At 38.3% G+C, this 20,118-nt stretch overlaps 1 long non-coding RNA gene across 1 annotated transcript; it reads right to left on the bottom strand.

Moving 5' to 3' along the window:
• Positions 1 to 1,396: 1,396 nt before the first annotated feature.
• Positions 1,397 to 19,642, bottom strand: LOC123383867. The gene is made up of 2 exons (XR_006594175.1): positions 19,237 to 19,642; positions 1,397 to 1,560 (listed from the first exon to the last, which is right to left on the bottom strand). It is a non-coding gene; the product is annotated as an uncharacterized LOC123383867 (long non-coding RNA).
• Positions 19,643 to 20,118: the final 476 nt, after the last annotated feature.

The following is a 20,118-nucleotide window of genomic DNA, read 5'->3' as shown; positions in this document are numbered from 1 at the left end:
TAGGGGTGGCAGGCTAGTGGTAAATTGCACTCGAGAGTTTCAGGACTCTGAGCCCATCTGAAATAGTCCTACCACGTGGACCTGTGCGGCAGCAATGGGAACTCTAGGCTCAGGGAGTCCGAGCTTTCCCTGTTTCTCCGGTCCTCACTCTTCTTTGTAACATGCATGACTCCCTAGGCTCCTAGAAGGACTTCCTCTGGGGAGATAGAGGATCATAAATTCTAAGATTGCCTCTGTCACACCCAATCCACCAATCCAGAAAATGGGCACCACCAGGAGGGTCAATAAAGACCTACACTTTAGAGCTCTCAGACTCGCTTAGAAACTGTTCAGGCAGGAAGCGTAAAAGCCGTAAGTACATCCGGGTGTGAGGTTGATTTCGCCCTTGTGCAAACACAAACACGCTGCCTCCTGCAAAGCCGGGCGACGGAGCTGACCTTGGAGTGCAGGGTACTATTTAGTGCAATGAGGTGGTTTCTTTTTACACTCAAGACTGGTGCAGAGAGGCTTTGTTACAGCCAGATAAGAAGTAATCCTTTGGCTGGGATTCTGATGGATTTGAAAAGTATGATTTTCTTGGAAGAAAAATGAATCCCTTAACTGTTTTCTCCTGCCACCACCCCAGCACTAACAGTGATTTACAGCAGCACATTGCCTAATTTTCCATCTGCAGATTATTTGGAAAGGGTAAAACTTATGGTAATGTAATGTGCAAATGAGTGAAAACAGAATTTGTTTGCTTTCCTTCCTGCCTACACACAGTCGGGGGTTTTTATGTGTGATGCATAGGATCTGTTTGCTTGATGTATCAACTGTCTCAATGTGAGTTCCAGTGTGCTGTTCCAATCACGCTGCTGAGACTTCAGGAATGTATCCTAGGGACAACACCAGGGGACAGCATGTATGTGAGATAAACCCAATGGCAGCCTATTAGCTATTCTGTCAGAAGAGAACAGGCTCTAATTTTTAAACAAGCGAAAGGGGAAAAAAATCCCTCTGCTTCTGCCAGTTGCGGTTACAATAAGGCAAGAAGGTAATTTTCTTTGTTAGCAGTTTCAGCCCCTTGACTCTCATCGCTCAAATAGACGTGTTCCTCTCCTCTCCCCTTTACATACTGAAACATGCTTCATCACGGATACCATGGTGATTCATTTGAATTCATGTGAAATGAAAAAAATAAGTTCAATTCTGTGCCAGTCTACCTCACGGTTGAGGACAGAAATAATTTAACTGGCAGTTTGTATAATAATATGGCTATGCATTTGATCAGTTGTTTTCTTCAACTTCCTCATAAAATGGTTCTTTTCGTGTCTCCTAATGAGATTACCACATCATAGGGGAAAGTGGCAAATTGAATATTATTTTTTTGGCAAATAGAAGTCCATCGAGTAAGAGGCTATCTGGTAACCTCACTCTGCTGTTATCCCTTAATGGGCACCAAATTTCGGGCGTATTTTTATTTTAGCTCAGGATCCAGACGACTTCCATCGGAAAAGTCATGGGGCAAGTGCTCTGGTGTCTGTTTGAAGACCTCACCCATGAGAGAACTCTTCTGGCTCACTGCAAATAGGACACAGCATTTCAGTATTTCTGTTAAGTCTTCAGGGACTGGTGTGCAGTGTTGTGTATGTGTGCTTTTGTACCCGGCCTAAATCAGTTTGCATTAGGGTAAGAGGGGTCACTACTGGATGAAAAACAGAATGACTGGCACAGACCCACAGGGATTTTCTCTAATTTGAGGAAAGGAGATTTTGGAGCAGTAACTGGAGATTAGAAAGCACTAGCACTGACAATTTTAGCAGGAAAGTTGGCAGTTTATTCTTGATTTACTCAGTTACTGCTGATTTTCTATTTTTCCTAAAAAGGAGCCCAGTAGTCTTTTTTTTTTTTTCCTCCTTGTGGATCCAATTAGTCCTCAATTCTGTGAAACCAATCTGAACTTATTGGCTACACTCTGCCAACAGAAGATAATAACACCTTCTTGTCCCAGCTTTCTAGTCCATTCTTTCATGCTGATGCAGACATGCTGAGTCACTGGAGCAACACGGTGGTCTCCAAGGAAGCACTCTAGAACCAGGAGTATATCAGGGGAGGTCGTCAATAGTTCCATCTAGGGATACATGTGCCCTGGCTCCTCTGCCTGATGTATCAATGTGTCAGGACTATTTTTTGCATGTGGCTTTAGAGAGTAAGGGTCAATTCTAAATAGTTTCTTTTTCTTTTCAGACAGAGATGTGTAACCTTCAAACAGCTGATATGTACCCCTAGCCCTGGGGAGGACGAGTGGGAAGAGGAAAGAGAAAATCCCAAAGAGGCTCTGGGCTGAGGCAGAACCTGACGTGGGGCTGGATCCCGTGACCCGGGGATCATTCCATGAGCCCAAATCAAGAGTTGGATGCTAACTGACTGAGCCACCCAGGTGCCCCTTAAAATTTAAGATCTTAAAAGTAACGTATTTTATGTAGTTTGGATATTTTTTGTAATGAAATTGTCATGAGGTGATCTCTATGCAGAGGTTCTTAGCTTGAGGTACAAAGATACAATACAGTAAGTTCACAAAACTTCTAAACAATCAAGCGCGCGCGCACACACACACACACACAGCTTAGACTTATGGTATACATCCAGGTTTTTTTTTTTCCTAGAGAAACCATGTCTTTTACTCCAAAGTGAATTTTGTCATAAAACGGATTTAAAAAAACACACTGATTCGTAATGATTTTGTCATTATCAGTCATACTACTGAAGTAACGTTTTGGTGATGGATCCAAACTAAAATTTGTAAAACAAATTAAGAAATAACTATAGGCATCTTCCAGTTCATGATTTCGTATTATAAAGAAGGCCAACGTGTTATATCCTGACCCTTTGATAAGGATCAGGATCATACTATAGATTCCAACAAGTTCATCAAGTGTTTTCACAAAGACTTTGTGTTCATTCTTTCTCTCCCTCTCCTCTCTCTCTTCCTCCTTGCCTCACTCCCCCTCTCCCCCTCCTTCCCTTGTTCCCTCCCTTTCTCAGGAGGTCATCAGCAGATGCAACATGTCTATTAGAAAACAGAGGAGACAAGTTCCCAAAGATGTGAACGTTAAGAACCAGTAACGTACTAATTCCTAGCTTCCTGGCACTGAATGTTTTATATATTTTAACTGATGTCCAAAATAACCTTATGATTAGGTACTATTGTTTTCACCCCATTTTTAAAGATAAGCGACACAGAGTTGCTAGGCTAAGTTGCTAGGCTAAGTTGTAGGCTAGGCCCACAGTCATGAAGTTACTAAGTACATTGGCCCGAGTGTTTGCAAATTAACCAACACGGCTATGCTGCCTTGACAATCAAAGGTAACACAATGCAGAGAACATGATTCCAACTTCACATAGGAGACTCAAGTAACAGCAGGAGCCCTTTTACATTTCCTTCTTATCAGCAATCCCAGAGCCTCCCAACTCCATAGTTTTGTAGCCTTCAATCTTCAGCCATATCAATGATGTTAGTGATGGGGAACATGTTTCATTGCCTCTACTTAAACCTTTATTTCCCTCAACCTCCGCTCCAGGAAAAAACTAAGGACTTATAGTCAATGTCATAAATTAGGATGGTAACTTCATTTTTGCACCCCTTATGCTATGGGGTCACATGGTGCAGCATCTAGGCTTTTATAGTTCAGGCCAACACAAACACGCCTATGAAATGCACCTATGAGATTTTGTGGAAATTTCAGCACAAGCTCCAACTATTCTATGTATAGTTTATTCATTAAAGGTCGGAAAATACCAAATTTGGGGTAACTCTATGGTTTAATGAGGATACCTGTTTATGGTTACGGAATAGAACTAGAAATTCAGTCTGACTATATCCATACATAGCTATCATCATTCAAGAGGACAGAAGTTTCTGCTCTCTGGAGCTGCAGTATGTTTAAGAATAAAGATTAACTGCAAAACATTCACATGAGAGATGTGCTGAATTAGCACATACTTCTCTGATTAGCAAGTCAAACAGGCATCCAGGATTTGAGAAGTCCTACCCAAACCAATTAAAGCCTAAGCAACATTTAAATATTTCTGTTTAAGTTTATGTATGCACAGACACTCTTTTCAGTTTCTTTATCAGGGCTTGAGGAAATCAGGAAAACCTAACAAGGACACAGATTCCTAATTTCCAGGACATCTGGCATGGAGGAAAAATTTGTCATCCTTAATAGTGAAGAGGAATGGGCAGTTGGCCTAAGAACATATTACTCCACTTTTTTTTTTATATTTTTAAGTTTTGTTTGGTACTTTGAGGAACATAAAATGTAATGTATGGTCATTTAGTCCAAGTGAAAATAATCTTTGACTTGCACACATCGCTAAGGAAAGTATCTTTGGCAAAACAGAGTTCTCAATTATAAAAGCAGATTGGTTAAATGCACCTAGGGTAGTTAAATAAAAGTGTTTATTAGATTGTCAAGTTTAACCATGTGCTTCTGATTATCCAGGTAGTTCAGTTTTTATCAGTAGAGACAATGATCAGGAACAGTATTTGTGAGGGTTGGTGTATTCAGTATTTCTCTCCACGGGATTCCTCGTTGTTATGAAGCTATGCTTGAAGATGCTGACAATAGCTTCACGTGATTGCCGAATTCAGTTGGTGGAAAAAGGCCTATACTTTGTCAGCCAGTCTCACCAATACCATCAGAAACTCTGAAGCAATACTAAGCCTTCTCACACTGTCAGCTACACTTGAAGGCGATAGGTAAAGGAGGAAGGGGCACCTGATGTGTGCTAGCCATTTGTTTTTGTTTGTAAATAATGCCTCAGTATTTTGCAGTAACAACCTCATGACTTTCATTTTTTTTTCTGTTACAGTGACATCTTGAGCTTTAGGAAAAATTCCTCCAGTTTTACTGTGCGTTTGAGGCAACATCAAAGGAATACCTAAAGAAAGCAGGATTCGCTGTAACCACGTGTCCTACATGATACCCAATATTACACTCTTATTTTCAGAAATATTCAATCGAAGTTATAATTTAAGTTACCACCTCTGTTTTGTTTTTTAACACTGCTAACCATCAACGGCAGTACTTTGTACTTCTATCTGCAACCTCAGGATACACCACACAGCTTTATTTCGTAGCTACAATTTTAGAATAGCACTGCCTTCTATGTGTGTGATTAGACTATCATAATATGAATGTAAGTAGTAAGTGTTGATATACGTGTGGGTGTATCATGTATTTAAGTCTGATAGGATAGAGAGTTTCGCCAGTCACTCATTTTGAAAAGAAATTCCAACTTGAGGAAAATGTGAGTCATGTTATCACCACATTCCATCTCAGTATTTTGACACAGACCCATCTGGATAGAATCCTGTACAACTTATTTCTGAAGACCTGTAATTTTGATGTTTGGACAGCCATTTTACTAAAATTGTGTCAGTCCTTAGCTTGGTACACTGAGGTTTCAAATAGGGGTGGAAGAGGCATTTTTACAGTTGCTTAGCTGTCCAATCAGTTCAACAGTGTATGAAAGCAAGCCAGCGGAAAGATGGAGTAACGTGTAAGTAATTGTAAAGCTTTAGGCAAAAGATAAACGGATCAAGTGCACTGAACAGACGCAAGACTGTGGTGGGGGGCGGGGGGAAACACAGACTGGATATAGAACATGAAGTGTTCGCTAACAATGAAACAGAGGCTATTTAGAAACAGATGCAAGGCTCAGTCTCGAAGTATGAACAATTACATTGTTCTTTACTAGGCGTATTTACTTGATTGCCACCAGAACTTAATGCTTATCTTAACATGAAAGCATTATGTGTGTATGTATAATGTAATATATGCTATATAAATTTAAATTTGGACCTTCAAGCAGATATTTCATTAATAAAACATATGGTATTTTTAGTAAAACCTCAGAGCTCATTGGGGGAATGTGAGGATAACTCATGCGCATGGAGTCATCTCAACCAACCCTAAGTATCACACTCTTGTCTGGGTACATAATTTATTATGCTCACTCACATACACACGCACACACACTCACGCGCACACACTCCTACTTTACAATATATCAAGTCATTGACCAAATACTCTCCATAGTTCTTCCTTTAGGTATCAGGTTTAATTTGAATGCGACCACATCAGACTCTAAAATATATTTTTAATTCGATTCTGAATGAGATTTTTCTGTGTCAAGTACACACAGTCTAACATATTCAAAGGAATGGACTTGCTTTCTCATGAGAAACCAAAATCCAGAATGCTGTTTCAATTGCTTAAAATTCAGAAACCATGCTAAAAACCCCTCAGTAAAACCCAAACCTTAGGTTATCCTACCAATGAATAACCGGATGGTCAAAGCAATCATAAATATACATACCATGAATATGTATTTGATGTTCAGCAAAGATAACACAGGAAGATGAACTGATGTGAGTCATAATTAAAAACACTCCAGCAATCATCTATAAAAGGTCTGTGGTAATGTGAGATGTCTCGTTTGCAGAACTATAATTCAGACTTGGCTTTTCTCTTTGCTTTGGTCACCAAAAGTCTGTTCTAGGTTATTACTGTACATTCGATGGACTGAGTTGCAGTGATGATAGAAGCCAGTTTCCACATTAGGTAGTTGACCCTTGGCTTGGGATGGAGCCTAGATCCCACAAGAAGTGATCTTATAGGGGGGAGCATTGGATTTGTATCATGAAAACACTTCTTTCTTTTGTTGATCTCTTTAGTGCATGCACACACACACTGCCAGCAGCTTGCCAAAACACTTTAAAATAATGCCCCTAATTAAAACAAGCCACTTTTATTATTTGATGTACAAACTGTTCCTTTTACAAGGTCTAGCAAAGAGATTGTATATTCAATATCAAAGTGGATTTTGCTTTCTTGAGCTTGGAAAACATTCCTGTGTTGTATTTTGGCATCGTAAGTAGTGTGAAATGTTTGTGCTTGATCCTTTTGCATCTTGGGATTCCTGGATAACTTATGGTCATTGACACAGGTGACACAGCACAAAATAATTTTAAAATATAGCCAGAGTAAGGACTTTGGGACTTTGTAAATGTAGTCTAATTTATCGTGCCCAATTTTGAACTTACATCCATTGAAATCTTGACTTGCATTTCATTAGGCAATATGGTGGAAGAATATGGTGGTGTGTATTGTTTTTTATCTAATGGTGTGTTTCTAAAATCACCCACTACTGCTCTATGTTAGATAATTATAGGACTGATTTTTAATGCATTATTTATGTATTAAAGGATAACACTTTTCTAAAACCAATTAAGTTATACGCTACTATGTTCTGTGTTATGACACAATGGCCTTCTAGTAAGTCTGCATGCGGTGCAAAACCATTTCTACAGCACCGTTTTCAAAGAGAGGTTGACCCGGCTACCAAGTACTTCCATACGGCATCCCAATCACAGGTCACAACATGTCTTAAAACATATTATTAAATCAAGGGCAAAGATTACAGTCTGTTGTTTGAAACTAACTCCCATACTTGACAACTGGTATCTAAACAAAAAGACCTATTTTCATTTAAATATTCCAGGCAGATATCTAGGAACTGTATCAAGAGGTGTTTGCTAGCGAACTTTATAAAAATATAGAACGAGCATTTGCAAGATCTATTCTAAGGGAGTATTTCTCCAACTTTACTCTCCTTGATATTGTTCATACGTATAAATCACATCTGAAGACACTTATTGTTTTCAGAGGTAATGATGTATGAATGTATGGTGTATGATATATGCACAATGTATGATAGTTGCCCTTTAGATCGCCATAAAAAATATCAAAGCCAAGTCACTATTCCTTTACCGTAGGATAAGGATATAAGTTACTAGGGTTCCATTATCTACTCTAGCCTTGAGAATGACCTATTCACCAGGATTTTCAAGACTGCATTTTAGTATATCCCGTCTGATAACCTAAAACATTATGTATAAATCATATTAGGTTATTCAATTGTAAAGAAATTATGATTTGTTTTTATGCCCCAACCATTATCAGTAATATTCTGGTTCTGGGCAAGATGGAGTGAACATACTCCACTCTGTCAGTCCATTCAATGAAGCTAAAAATCCCAGACAGAATGTATCAAATACTCAGTGAACTCCAAAAAGTCAATAGTCACAGGAAGTTGTGGAGAAAAGAGCAAAAATAGAGGTTACGCTGAATCAGTGAAGAAGTCACCTGTATGTTTTTCCCTCCATGATCCCTTGGCCAAGTGGAAGGTGGCATTGGCACATGCACAGAGCACTGTAGGATCACCTTCTAGTTCAGGCCTTCAGACAGAAAAAGAGGTTTCCTGGCAGCAACATCAAGGCAACGGGAACCCATGGTCATTTACAACTCCGAGCAAAGTGAACCTTCCTCTCTGACTATAGTCCCAATGCATGTAGCAAATTTCTGTTGATCTTTTCTCTTTCTGTTCATCCGATCATTGGCACTGGATGCTAGCACAGGGATAGGGACTGTGCAGCAGTACAAGGTAAATAAAGCACCAGCATTCTAGCTGGAGGAGCAGAAGGGACACATGTAGGGAATCGCAAAGTATCATGGAGATCAAATAAAAAGAACTTGACAAAAAATCTTTATGGTTGTTATCAGCTCCTGGGATCATCCACCCTCCTATGCACATCAAGGTATGCATGAATGCATGGATCTGTCCTAAAAAGTAGACAAATGATCTTGTGAACCCAACTAAGAGACAGACAACTGCCCACTTCCTAGACCATTCTGGTGTGAGCACACTTTGGGAACAAAAACAATATTGAAAACATAATCCAGAGATGGCTAGGTAGGCGTGTGGCTTAAAGCCAAGGCTGCTAAACAATAGAAACATTACTTGCAGGATTTAGAAGCTGTTACAGTCTTGTAACACAACATTTAAGATGTCCAAGATGCATTTAAAAAGTTTTCCATACACCAAAGACAAGCAAAGTATCAGCAGGCATGTGATACAATCATCAGTGTATGCCAAGGACATGACACAGATGTTGGAATTATTTGACCAAGACTTTCAAGCACTTGTTAAAAAACACTCCAGGAAGTCAAAGCCATCACTCTTGCAATGAATGAAGGGCCAAAGCTCGGAAAATAGATAGAATATATAGATAAGGGTCAAAAGAAAATTTTATAACTTAAAAGTAACAACTCTCCAAATAAAACCCCAATGGATGTGCTTAATAGAGTGGATAGAACAAATAACTAAGTGAAACTGAAAATAGAGTAGTAGAAATATAAACAGCAGACGCGTTAGAAACGCATTAGAAACAAAATGCACAGAGCTTAAGGAACATATCAGACAATACCAAATGGCACTACAAGGAATGGGGGCAAAGTCTATGTAGGGCAGGAAAATTTTTTTTCAATAAATACTGACTACTTCGCCATTTTTATAAAAAGCACAAACTTACCCAGTCCAGAAATTTATGAACCCCAAACAGTATAAGCCCTTTGAAATGTGTATCAGGTGTAATAAAAGTGCCAGAAATTAGAGAAGGAAAAAAAAAACATTCTCAAGGCAGTCAGAAAAAACAATTGCCATCATTGCTGGAGAGTAAGGATTTGAAGGTTGAAAAATTTTACTTTCAGAAATAACAAGGACAAATTTTCAAGTGCTGAGTGGATAAAACATTTAGCCTAGAATTCTAGATCTAATGAAAATGGCCTTCAGGAGGGACGGGTAAATCAGGTACTTTTAGAGGAAATGAAACCAAGAGAAGTTGTTGCCACAAGACCTGCCCCCCCCCCCCAAAAAAAATCACTACTAGAAGGTTTTCATCCCGAAAGACAGACATAAATTTGGATCATTAGGAATCAAGGAGAAGGATCAACAGAAATGTTAAGTACTGGGTAAATATGATACTGTTCATGTGTATTGGAGTTCATTAAGATATTATTTGACGGTTGAATGAAAAACTTGAGCATTATCTGAGAAAATGTCAACGTTAAGTAGGGATAATCTATGACAAGTACAGTATAAGGAAAGAGCTAAGGAGTATATATTGTGTTAAGCTTTCCACTTCCACTGGAAGTAATCCAGTATTGTTTCTAAGCAGAATGTGAAAGGCTAAGTGTATAATTATAATCCCTTTGGACAATCGCTGTAAGAACTATGCAAAGGGACACTATAACAGGAACGCAAAGGAGAATTAAATAAAATAATAAATGTTCAATGAACTCAGTAGACTGAAGAAACAGTAAGGGTAAGGAGAGAAAACCAACATACAAGAAATGCTATACCTACATTTCAAGATACCAATATTTGTATCGGATTTAAATATCTAAACACTCTGATAAATTCGTAGTGATGGCCAGAATTGTAAAAAGATACAACTCTTTTGTCTACCACAAATCACATAAAATATAGTAATACAGGGACCTCTTCTTAGTTTAATAACCGTTACAGGTGAAAACAACCACTCAAAATCTCTACAAGGAGTTTGAAAGGGAATCAGCAAATGGATAGACAGACATTCAAGACAATCTGCTCAATCTTGGTGTGAACAGTGAGTCTCTGACCTTTGAGTCAAAACCTCCTTTCTCTCCTAACCCCGCTCAGCAAGTTCGATTCTAGGCAGATACAAACAAGAAGACAGGACTCCCTCTCCCAACTCCCAATTAGGAGCTACTATTTCTACCTTGCCACTGCATTGGTCATTCCCCTCCCACCTTGTCCAGTTCCATGTTGAGGATACTCTCCTCCAGGCAAGTACAGGTGGATGCCTGAAGCTCCCTTCCTTTACCTGGCCCCTAACTTTTACAGTGGAAGCCCTACCTCAGCTATGGCAGGTAGGGAACACTCCACCCCCATCACTCTAGCACCAGCTCACATTTAGGAGAGGCAGGCTGAGAAATCAAAGGCTACCTTTATTACCAAGCCCTCTGTTTGTAGAGCAAGGGGGTCACTTCAAGAAAGCTGGTTGCTTAGTAGCAGTGGCACAAAGATTCTGCCTAAGGACACACAACAGCTTCAACATCATGAAACCATCTCAAAAATAGAACGTTGGAACAAAAAAACAAGATATACAGAAATAAAGAGCTAAAAGTATTTAAATTAAGTTCCAAAAGAAAATCATGACTTAATTGTGTTAAAATTTTTTTTAAATGTTTATTTTTTGAGAGATAAAGAACATGATGAACAGGGGAGGGGAAGAGAGGGAGACACGAGCTTAACTCATCAACCAGGAGATCATGACCTTAGCCAAAATCAAGAGTTCGATGTTTAATTGACTGAGCCACCTAGGGGCCCCAGTAAACTTATTTTTTGAAAACAGTCTATGATTCAACAAAATCTCAATGAGGATTAATTACCCTTGGAGAGAAATGTTACAGAATCTAGTAAGAAGGGTAAACCTAAGGACATTTTATTGGTATTGATATTCATTGTTGTTAGTAAAATCCTCATTTGGTTAGAGAGTCCACAGTCCCCAGCCCTTGAGTTTCTCTTAAAATTGCAATAAAACAACACAATCCACGTTCTGAGTGAAGACAGGATATGGAAAAGGAAGTGTAAGTGGTAAAATAATGGATCCTGTTCATGTCTTGGGATGATTTACTTTCTCAAACAATAGGAATACCAGGATTATAGAATTAGAGGAGAGACAATAGTATTTTCTCTTCTGAAATTATGAGGATTGCAGGTTAAATGCGGATGTGGTAACTCCCCTTTCTTGAGGTTTCCTAAACAAAATCTTAACTTCTTCACTTCTCTAAAGTGCTTTTGTAACATTTTGTTTCCTTCCCTCTGGCATCTGAAAAATCTCTGTCCCCGTTATCTTTTTTGTTTTTACAGAAACCAGACCGTCTTCTGATACATTTTCAACAAAGTTTCGTGCATCTGAAGGAAAGCTTTGATTGAATAATTCAAATAAGTATTAGATGTAAATAAAGTCATCCATACTCATTAGCAATAATAAGACCCAGCAAAACAGAGTGGCAAGGTAATCTTCACCTTTCTTTTTGTGAAGGCAAATTCTATGAAACGGTATTTTCATGTTTGGAAATAAGAAAATGACCCCAAGTTTTAGAAATTGCATGAAATTCTCATTCTCTCCAGAATATCAATTTTCTGTCCTGTACGAGGTGCATTTCAGTTAACTTTAATAATTGCCAAGTGATCATCAAGAAATAGTCTTGACTGGAGTTTTTTCCTTTGTATGGAATACCAAAGAAAAAGAGGATCGTTTGCTTAAAATCATTTTTTCCCATTTTTCTCCAAGTTTTAGTAAAGTTTATTAAAATTTTATTAGCCCTTAATTAAAATTGTATTTTCTTTTGCATGTTTATATATATATCACAATATACATAAATAAATGCAATGCAAGTGTTGAAGCAATCTATTAAAGTGGATCTATTTGTGTTTTCTTGAGGAAAGCATATAACGGGGCGCTCTCTCTGAGGGAGCTTGGATGGGAGAAGCTTGGACATTAAAAATAAAGCAAGACTAGGCCTTCTTGGCCAAAGCTCCTTCAGAACAAAAACCCTTGACAAGTTAAATACATAAAAGGTAAAGATACATACATTTAAGAGATCACAGGTACAATAGAAGCCCACTGGAATTTTGTCATCAAAGCAAGAACACAATCCACCTTGGGAAAGGAAACTTAAGATACTTTTCATTATTACAGCACATGGGAAAAGGTCAACCCCAAGTCCCTAAGTGGCAGGTAGTAAAAGAAAAGCTATGAACTGTTCAAGCCTGACCCAAATCATGAAAATGGTGACCTGTTATCCCTCCGTAATAAAAATGTTTTTAACATGCTTTAAAAAATATATTTTTTTATTATGAGCTTTATGTGCACTAATATTTTGTCTACACAGTAATAAAAGCTCATATAACTTAATTTCATTTCTTGCAATAAACAAAACTCTTTGATAAATGTTGGTTATCCTAATTTAAACTGAGATAAATCTCTCTGGATATACAGATGTTTCTATGCTCTGTTTAATCAGGTTTAGAGAATCAAAAGGTTTCTTGGGCTTGCTAGATTATCAAGCAACCCAACACTAACTCCACTCTCTTTTACCATGGAAAAATCTAATGTAATCATCTTCGTTTAGAAAGTTCCAGAAACAGACCTTAATGTGTTGGATCAGCAGTGTGCACCTGGGTCACTGAAAATAGCTTTGCCTTGGGGTATGCATTTCACATATCTGCTTTCAGACTTCTGTTCCACTTTGTTCTGACTTGTCATTTTCACTTTTGACTAAGTCTTTGTTGCCTATCATCCCAAACTCTTGGCCATTACACTTTCCTTCAGTCCTCCTTTACTCTGATTCCATCCTCAGTTTCAGGTCCTGTGTCTACCCTCTCAAACTCTCCTTTCCGTGTACCCATTCACGTGGCCCTCCCTCCACATTTTGTTTTCACCATCTTAACGCTGTACATTATATAACAAAGACTAAGTTCTCCAGGGCATGTCTGGAATTTTCTTTTCCCATTTTATTACATACATACATTCCAGACAGCGACCCCCCCAAAAAAAAAAAAAATTGGCTCAAGATCATAGAGTTAATTAGTGCAAACAACTAGTTAGTTATATTGTGACTCCAAAGCCATTGTGTTCCTACCAAATGAGAAATATGGATAGATCCCTGGAGGGAAAAAAGTTAGAAACTATTAAATTGTCATGCTCCTGTCTAGAATGGCTTTCTTCAGTATTCTTTTGTATTCCTTTAGGACTACTTTAGAACCTTCTGAAGTTTTGGTCAAAGTAATACGGAAACATAAATACCTATTTCCCAGAGTTCGGGCATGGATTTGACTACCTTCAAAATATCAACTATTGATAATAGATGAAGTGGTGAAGTTACCAATTTCACTGATGTATTTTGTGCTAAACTCAAGTTGTTGGTGATTGAAAGTAACACTGATAAACAGAAAAACTAAGCCTCTGTGTCCTCCTTCTCACTTCAAGAAACCTTAATTGGAAAAAAAATCCTCTATGAGTGGTAGTCCTGCCTTTGATTCTTTCGGTCATCCCAATTTTTCAACCCCTTTACCTCAACTTCTGACCAAGTATTTTCTTGAAATCGCTTTCAATTCCTTTTGCAACCCCAGTATCTTTTTGAGGAGTCTGATCAGCCTGTGTGTCCCTCTTCTCATCTAAGGCCAATGTATCAAGTGACACAGACCCACACTTGTATGTGAAATAAATGGAAAAGGGAGTTACTGTATTATCAAATTTTACAGTTGCTGTAAACGCAAACATTTCCCAAGGAATAATCTCGACTTTCCTCCCCACCCCCCAATGTCAAAGGGGCCTCTTCTATGGCTAGCTGTGCCATTTTATATTGTTTTCCAGATTTGAGGATATAACCTCTCAAAGTCTATTATTTATAGAAAATTTGATTTTAGTAGCAACTCCAGAACGTAAATATTATAACTGTTCAGTGTAATCAGACTGACCCTAGCCATGAATCATTGCTCTTGTGAAATTCTAATTATATCCACATAATCTACTTCATTTGCTTTCAGAGTTCCTTGGAAGTATTTTTTCTCTGGGGCTTAGGTGTCTTTCACATGCCCTAAGGATTTATTCCAGTTTTTACCATTAACCCAGTAAGATTTCAAGAGAACTAGGATTCAATTTTTCTAATTCAACCCCAGAATTTCAAAATTAAATCTGAGTTTCAGACAGACACTATATGCACAAGGAAGCCACTAATTAAGTTTTCTAACTTAGCACAGTTCCCTTTGAAACTTCATTCATTTGGATGGTTACACGCAGCAAGTCATGTAAAAAAAAAATAGGTTTCATACAATTGATAGGATTTTGACTTCATACTTGTGTATCTTTCTCCCTTAGATGATTAATGAGGTTACATGGTATCATTACACTGTATAATGTAATTAACATACAGAGCTTTTTCATCACACTAGAGCCCTTGGTTGCAAACACAATTTGCTCAAATGGTTACCTCTTTCCTGCCTCACTGTTATTAGGAAAACCTGGAGTTTGACTTGTGTCATATTGGTTTGTGGGAACTGGCCTCATGGAATAAATGTTTAGAAGATCAATCCTTGAAAGGACATGGTCAACATCTTTAAACCATGGGTTTGAATATTTTATTCTTCTCCTCTTTCTCTGTAATTTTATTTTTTTAACTTTTAAGAAGTCCAGTAGTTGGGATATTTTTAAAGTCTTTAGTCTTTGTTCCCAAGTATTCTTACTCTAGTTCAATTTCACAGTAAAACCTGCAGTAAAAAAATTAGTAATGGAATTATACATCCATATGCAATTGATTTCATTTTGTGAAATGCCAGTATTTGCTTTTTTCTTTAATTTCCTATGTACTTTCATGGTTAATGTTACCTTTACTGGATCTGACTGTTTAGAGTTTTAAGGTTTGGCCAAGAAAGCCAAATTCTTTTCAAGTTGTTCTTACTCTTCCCTATGTTTAAGTAATATTGGTGGATACCAATTACAGTCACAAGGAATACAACAGGACATATACACCTTTTTTATTATTTTAAGTAACCTGATCATGAAACATCACTCTGCATCTTAGTTACCGCTTGTGGATATTCCAGAATGTTTCTCTTTTCACTCTCATTAGAAATCTAATACCCAATCTCCCCAAGACTTCTGTGCCACTAGGCACAAATATATGATTGTGTGTTTTGTTACCACTGTTGTTTTTGTTGTTGTTTTTAAGGAAAAAGGAGAATAAGAGTCATCTTCCTGCCCTGGTAAGAAATACCATGAAAGTGTCAAACAGAATTGGGTTTTACATCATTTCACTTCACATCGCAACATTTTCAATAACAAGAGGCAGTTACATCAGTAATAATGGAAGAGATGGTAGGGGTTCTGGACCGGAGCTTCCAGATTCCTCAAAGGCAGACATTCGTGTACTCCCATGATCTCTACTCTTCTTCATTAGCGGCCGGAGAGGTAGTTGCTCTACTAATATCATCTAACTAACTAATATCATCAACTTTCTACCGGCCTCCAATCATGCCTTCACCATTCCACAGATTTTTGGACAATATTACTTTCATTAGGCATGTGTGAGACCAAGAGCACTAGATTGATTTATGTTCTCAGCACTCGACTTTGATATGTTAACTTTATTTGGGGATTCTGGTAGATTTAGTATTCCTCAATCGTCTCCCTCACAAGATACCTTCTAGTATTTTTTAATCCACTTCGGCCTTAGCCGAACCAGTTACTATTGACTTTGTAGTAATGGTCTGAATTTTCCAAACTGTAAGACGGGCTAGTATTGGCGGCTTGACATAGGTAGCGTTTCAATATTACACATCATCTTACCCTCTTTGCACTGTACCACATTTCCTATAAAGTTTTTCAGTATTTATGATAAAAAGTGGCCTTTCAAAGTTACTGATACTCCTATCAGGGAATTCTTCATTTGTTGCAATATTTTAAGTCTTTCCAACTGTTTCCAGTAGAGATAAAAAAATATGAACCATACATGAATTTTACCTATTTTTCTGAGTCTTTATGAAAAAACTCATTTAAATTCATTACGGTGTATCAGCAATAACCCAGTCATTTCTTGGGACATATGGCAGAAACTATTTGTCCTAATGGTATTCATTCCTTCATCCTTATTAACTAACTACGGATTTTTGTCCTGGACATTAGTGAGTTCAAGTGAACATCATCATTCTTCTTTGCTATTCGAGGTCAGCATATGATAAATACCACATCACAGAAGCCCAACTGGAAACCTAGCCAGTGTTTCCAAAAAAGCCTTTGACTGTCTCTTTAAGGTAGACTCAGTTTGAACTACCCTTATTCCTGCCTGGAATTAGACATGCCGTCTGACTTGCTATAACCTAATTGTGCCAAAACCAAATTTCCCTTCCCTGGATGGAAACGTCCTGAACTATCAGCAACTCACCTTTGCCTATCCCTCTGTCCTCTGCCAGGTTAACACATGTTTATCGAACTGAGTAAGACTTTAGAACTTATAAAGCATGAGTAGGCTTAATCTAGATTAAGATCTACCTAAGTGCCTCAGAACACCTATTTCCAACACTTACAAATACATTGTGCCTCCCTCACCAACCCCACCACCAGCCCCAAACATGGGCACATGTGACAGGAACAGCAAGCAGCAAGGGCCAGGAACTGGTTCATCTCCTTACACATTATGCCCCACCTTCAGATTTGTATTCTTTCATACACCCAGGCATGTATTTAAAATAGTTGGAAAAAAAAAAAAAAGAAGAAAAACACAGCTGCTTAGCAAATGTTTGTGGTTTTATCAGAATCCTAGTAAAAATTACAACAAATATGAAGAAAATAGTATGTTTAATTAAGACAATGTAATCACTATGATTAGAAGTAGTAGGATTTCTTGCCCATGACCATGACTTTCATTTTCCATCCTTTTGCGAGGCTCGGTTCATTTATACAATCTCTATACTTGATCAAACATGTCAAAGATACAACAATGCTCCTACTAGTAACTATAGTTTTAGAGATCCCACATTGAATGTAGCACTAGATGAGAAAAGCAATGTCTTCAACCTCCTGGATACAAAAAAACAAAAAAACAAAACACACACACACACACACACACACACACCATCAGGAATGGAATAGAAGAGACAAAACTAGGGAGTCATCAGAAATCTGCCAAAACCAACTCTTTTGTTTTTTCCTTAATGGATATTATGCTAGGAAATGTGTGCCCTCTGGTGAGCCAAATTTAAGTTATTTATTACACACTGCTTATTGTGAAGGTTGGATAATGTATTGACACTGGCTGGGAATCACTCCAGCAAGAACTTTATTCAAGTAAACAACAATAAGAAAACCGGTTATATCATCGTCACTATTGACATCTGAAGACTGGTTTCCAAAAATGAGAACTTAAAGCAAAGCCATGTTGGAGTATTTAATTGTACCCCTTTATAATCCTTTCAATCAGGATTGATTTAATTTGCCTTTACTAAGAGTAAAAAAAACTGTAATATATTGAGAGAGTTTTTTAAATTTTCTTTTCATTTTATTTATTTATTTATTTATTTAAAGAAACACATTCTTTTTTTAAATTTTTTTTTTCAACGTTTATTTATTTTTGGGACAGAGAGAGACAGAGCATGAACGGGCGAGGGGCAGAAAGAGAGGGAGACACAGAATCGGAAACAGGCTCCAGGCTCTGAGCCATCAGCCCAGAGCCCGACGCGGGGCTCGAACTCACAGACCGCGAGATCGTGACCTGGCTGAAGTCGGATGCTTAACCGACTGCGCCACCCAGGCGCCCCTCATTTTATTTTTGAGAAAGAGAGAAACAGAGTGCGAGCAGGCGAGGAACAGAGAGGGAACACACTCCAGGCTCTTATCTGTCAGCACAGAGCCTGACATGGGGCTTGAACTCACACATCAACAGATCATGCCCTCAGCCAAAGTCAGATGCTTAACCGACTGTTCCACCCAGGTGCGGCTAGAGATAGTACTTTATAGAGTAAAAATAAAGATGCTACAGTCTATATTGTTATTGTGAATACGTGAAGGGAAAAAAAAACGATCTTTAGGATAGTTAAAAAAAAAGTTTAAAGCAAAGCTTTCCCCATCATTTTAGTAATCAGGAACTTAAGAGAGAAAAATTGACTGCAATACAAATGACTTTTTGTTTTCTTTTTTAGAGAGCATATGCATCTAGAATACACTGGCTTCTCTGAGAACAATTTGTATAACAATACTTGTGGTTTAAAATGTTTACTACCTTTTTGTACAAGGCATTGCACATGGAGTGTGCAGTTTAGTTGCCAAACAACGGACATGTTATTATCTTCACTGCATAAACCAAAGAAAGAAAGTTACAGGGATGATCCGATGGCACATCATGGAGAATTTATCCAAGCCTAGTTGGTTGTTACTCGAGAACTCCATGACCCTGCAGTCTTCATACTCCAGATATCTGAAGACTAAGAAAACTACAATCCCAGCTGTCTGAAATTAACCCTGTCCAGGCAGAAAACGGTGCCAGTACTTCCTGGACCCCTCTTTCCTCTACAATGAAAATACAACTGAAACCTCCTCACTCTGCGTCCACCAACTGAAGTGTGGGTTGTAAAAAAACGACTAAAAGCCCGAGTGGAAAAGAGACCTCGGCAAGCCTTCATTCGCAGGCCATTTTCCCTCAATCAGATTCTAACAGCTAAGAAGAATTTCCACCGGTATCGGATTCCTATAGTCGCTGTAACCAACCACAACCAACCAAGTGTTTCAGAACAAAAGTTTTATCTTACCGTTTTGGAGGTGAGAAGGCCGCAACAGGTCTCACGGGGCTAAAAGCAAAGCGGTACCAGGGCGAAGTTTCATTCTAGAGGCTGCCACTATTTTTTGGAGACGGCTTCCTTCTTCCATTGTCCACAGTAAGCCCTGGTCAGTCTGCTCTCATGCTTCATCACTTTGACACTGACTTCTCTGCTTCCCTTTTCCATATTTAAGTACTCTGTGATTACATTGGGCTCACCTGGATAACTCAGAATATTTGACTCACCTGGATCACCCAGCATACTCTACTAGTTGAAGGTCAAATGATTTGCAATGTTACTTCCACCTGAAACCTTAATTTCCCTTTGCTGTATAACACAATATAGTCACAAGTCCCAGGAATAAGGATGTAGACCATTTATGGACCATTATTCTGCCTCCCACACCACCACCTTAAAAATAACAGTAGAAAATCAAATTTGTTGCAGGTACAAAAGGAAGCGTATGGACAAAACCTCAAATTACTTATCTACAAATTCTAAGTACTGCAAATCAAAGAATGATTTGCACGAACAGGAGGACAAACACAAAAATCCCTCTAAAACTGCTTTGAAATTTCAGAAGCAGCATGGAAGGATAGCTCCACTTCTGCTTGAAAATTGCATGACCTTAACCAAGTCGATGAACTTGGATTCCCAGATCTCAAATTCCTCATCTTCAAAATTATAGAGTCTCACTAAACAGTCCATCATGTCATTTCCAGCAGGTAGTGTATGATCTACTGAAAGGAAGGGTATCAATGAAGAAATTCTGAGAAACATGGGTACCAGTGACTTGTGATAACACAGCACCACACACACACACACACACACACACACACACACAAAGCCAAGACAATATTTCATTACTTTAAA

The sequence above is a fragment of the Felis catus genome, chromosome A2 (genome assembly GCF_018350175.1).
Source record: "Felis catus isolate Fca126 chromosome A2, F.catus_Fca126_mat1.0, whole genome shotgun sequence".
NCBI lineage: Eukaryota > Metazoa > Chordata > Mammalia > Carnivora > Felidae > Felis > Felis catus.
Note: the sequence above shows the minus strand (reverse complement) of the source record. Positions and strands in the feature narration are given on the sequence as shown.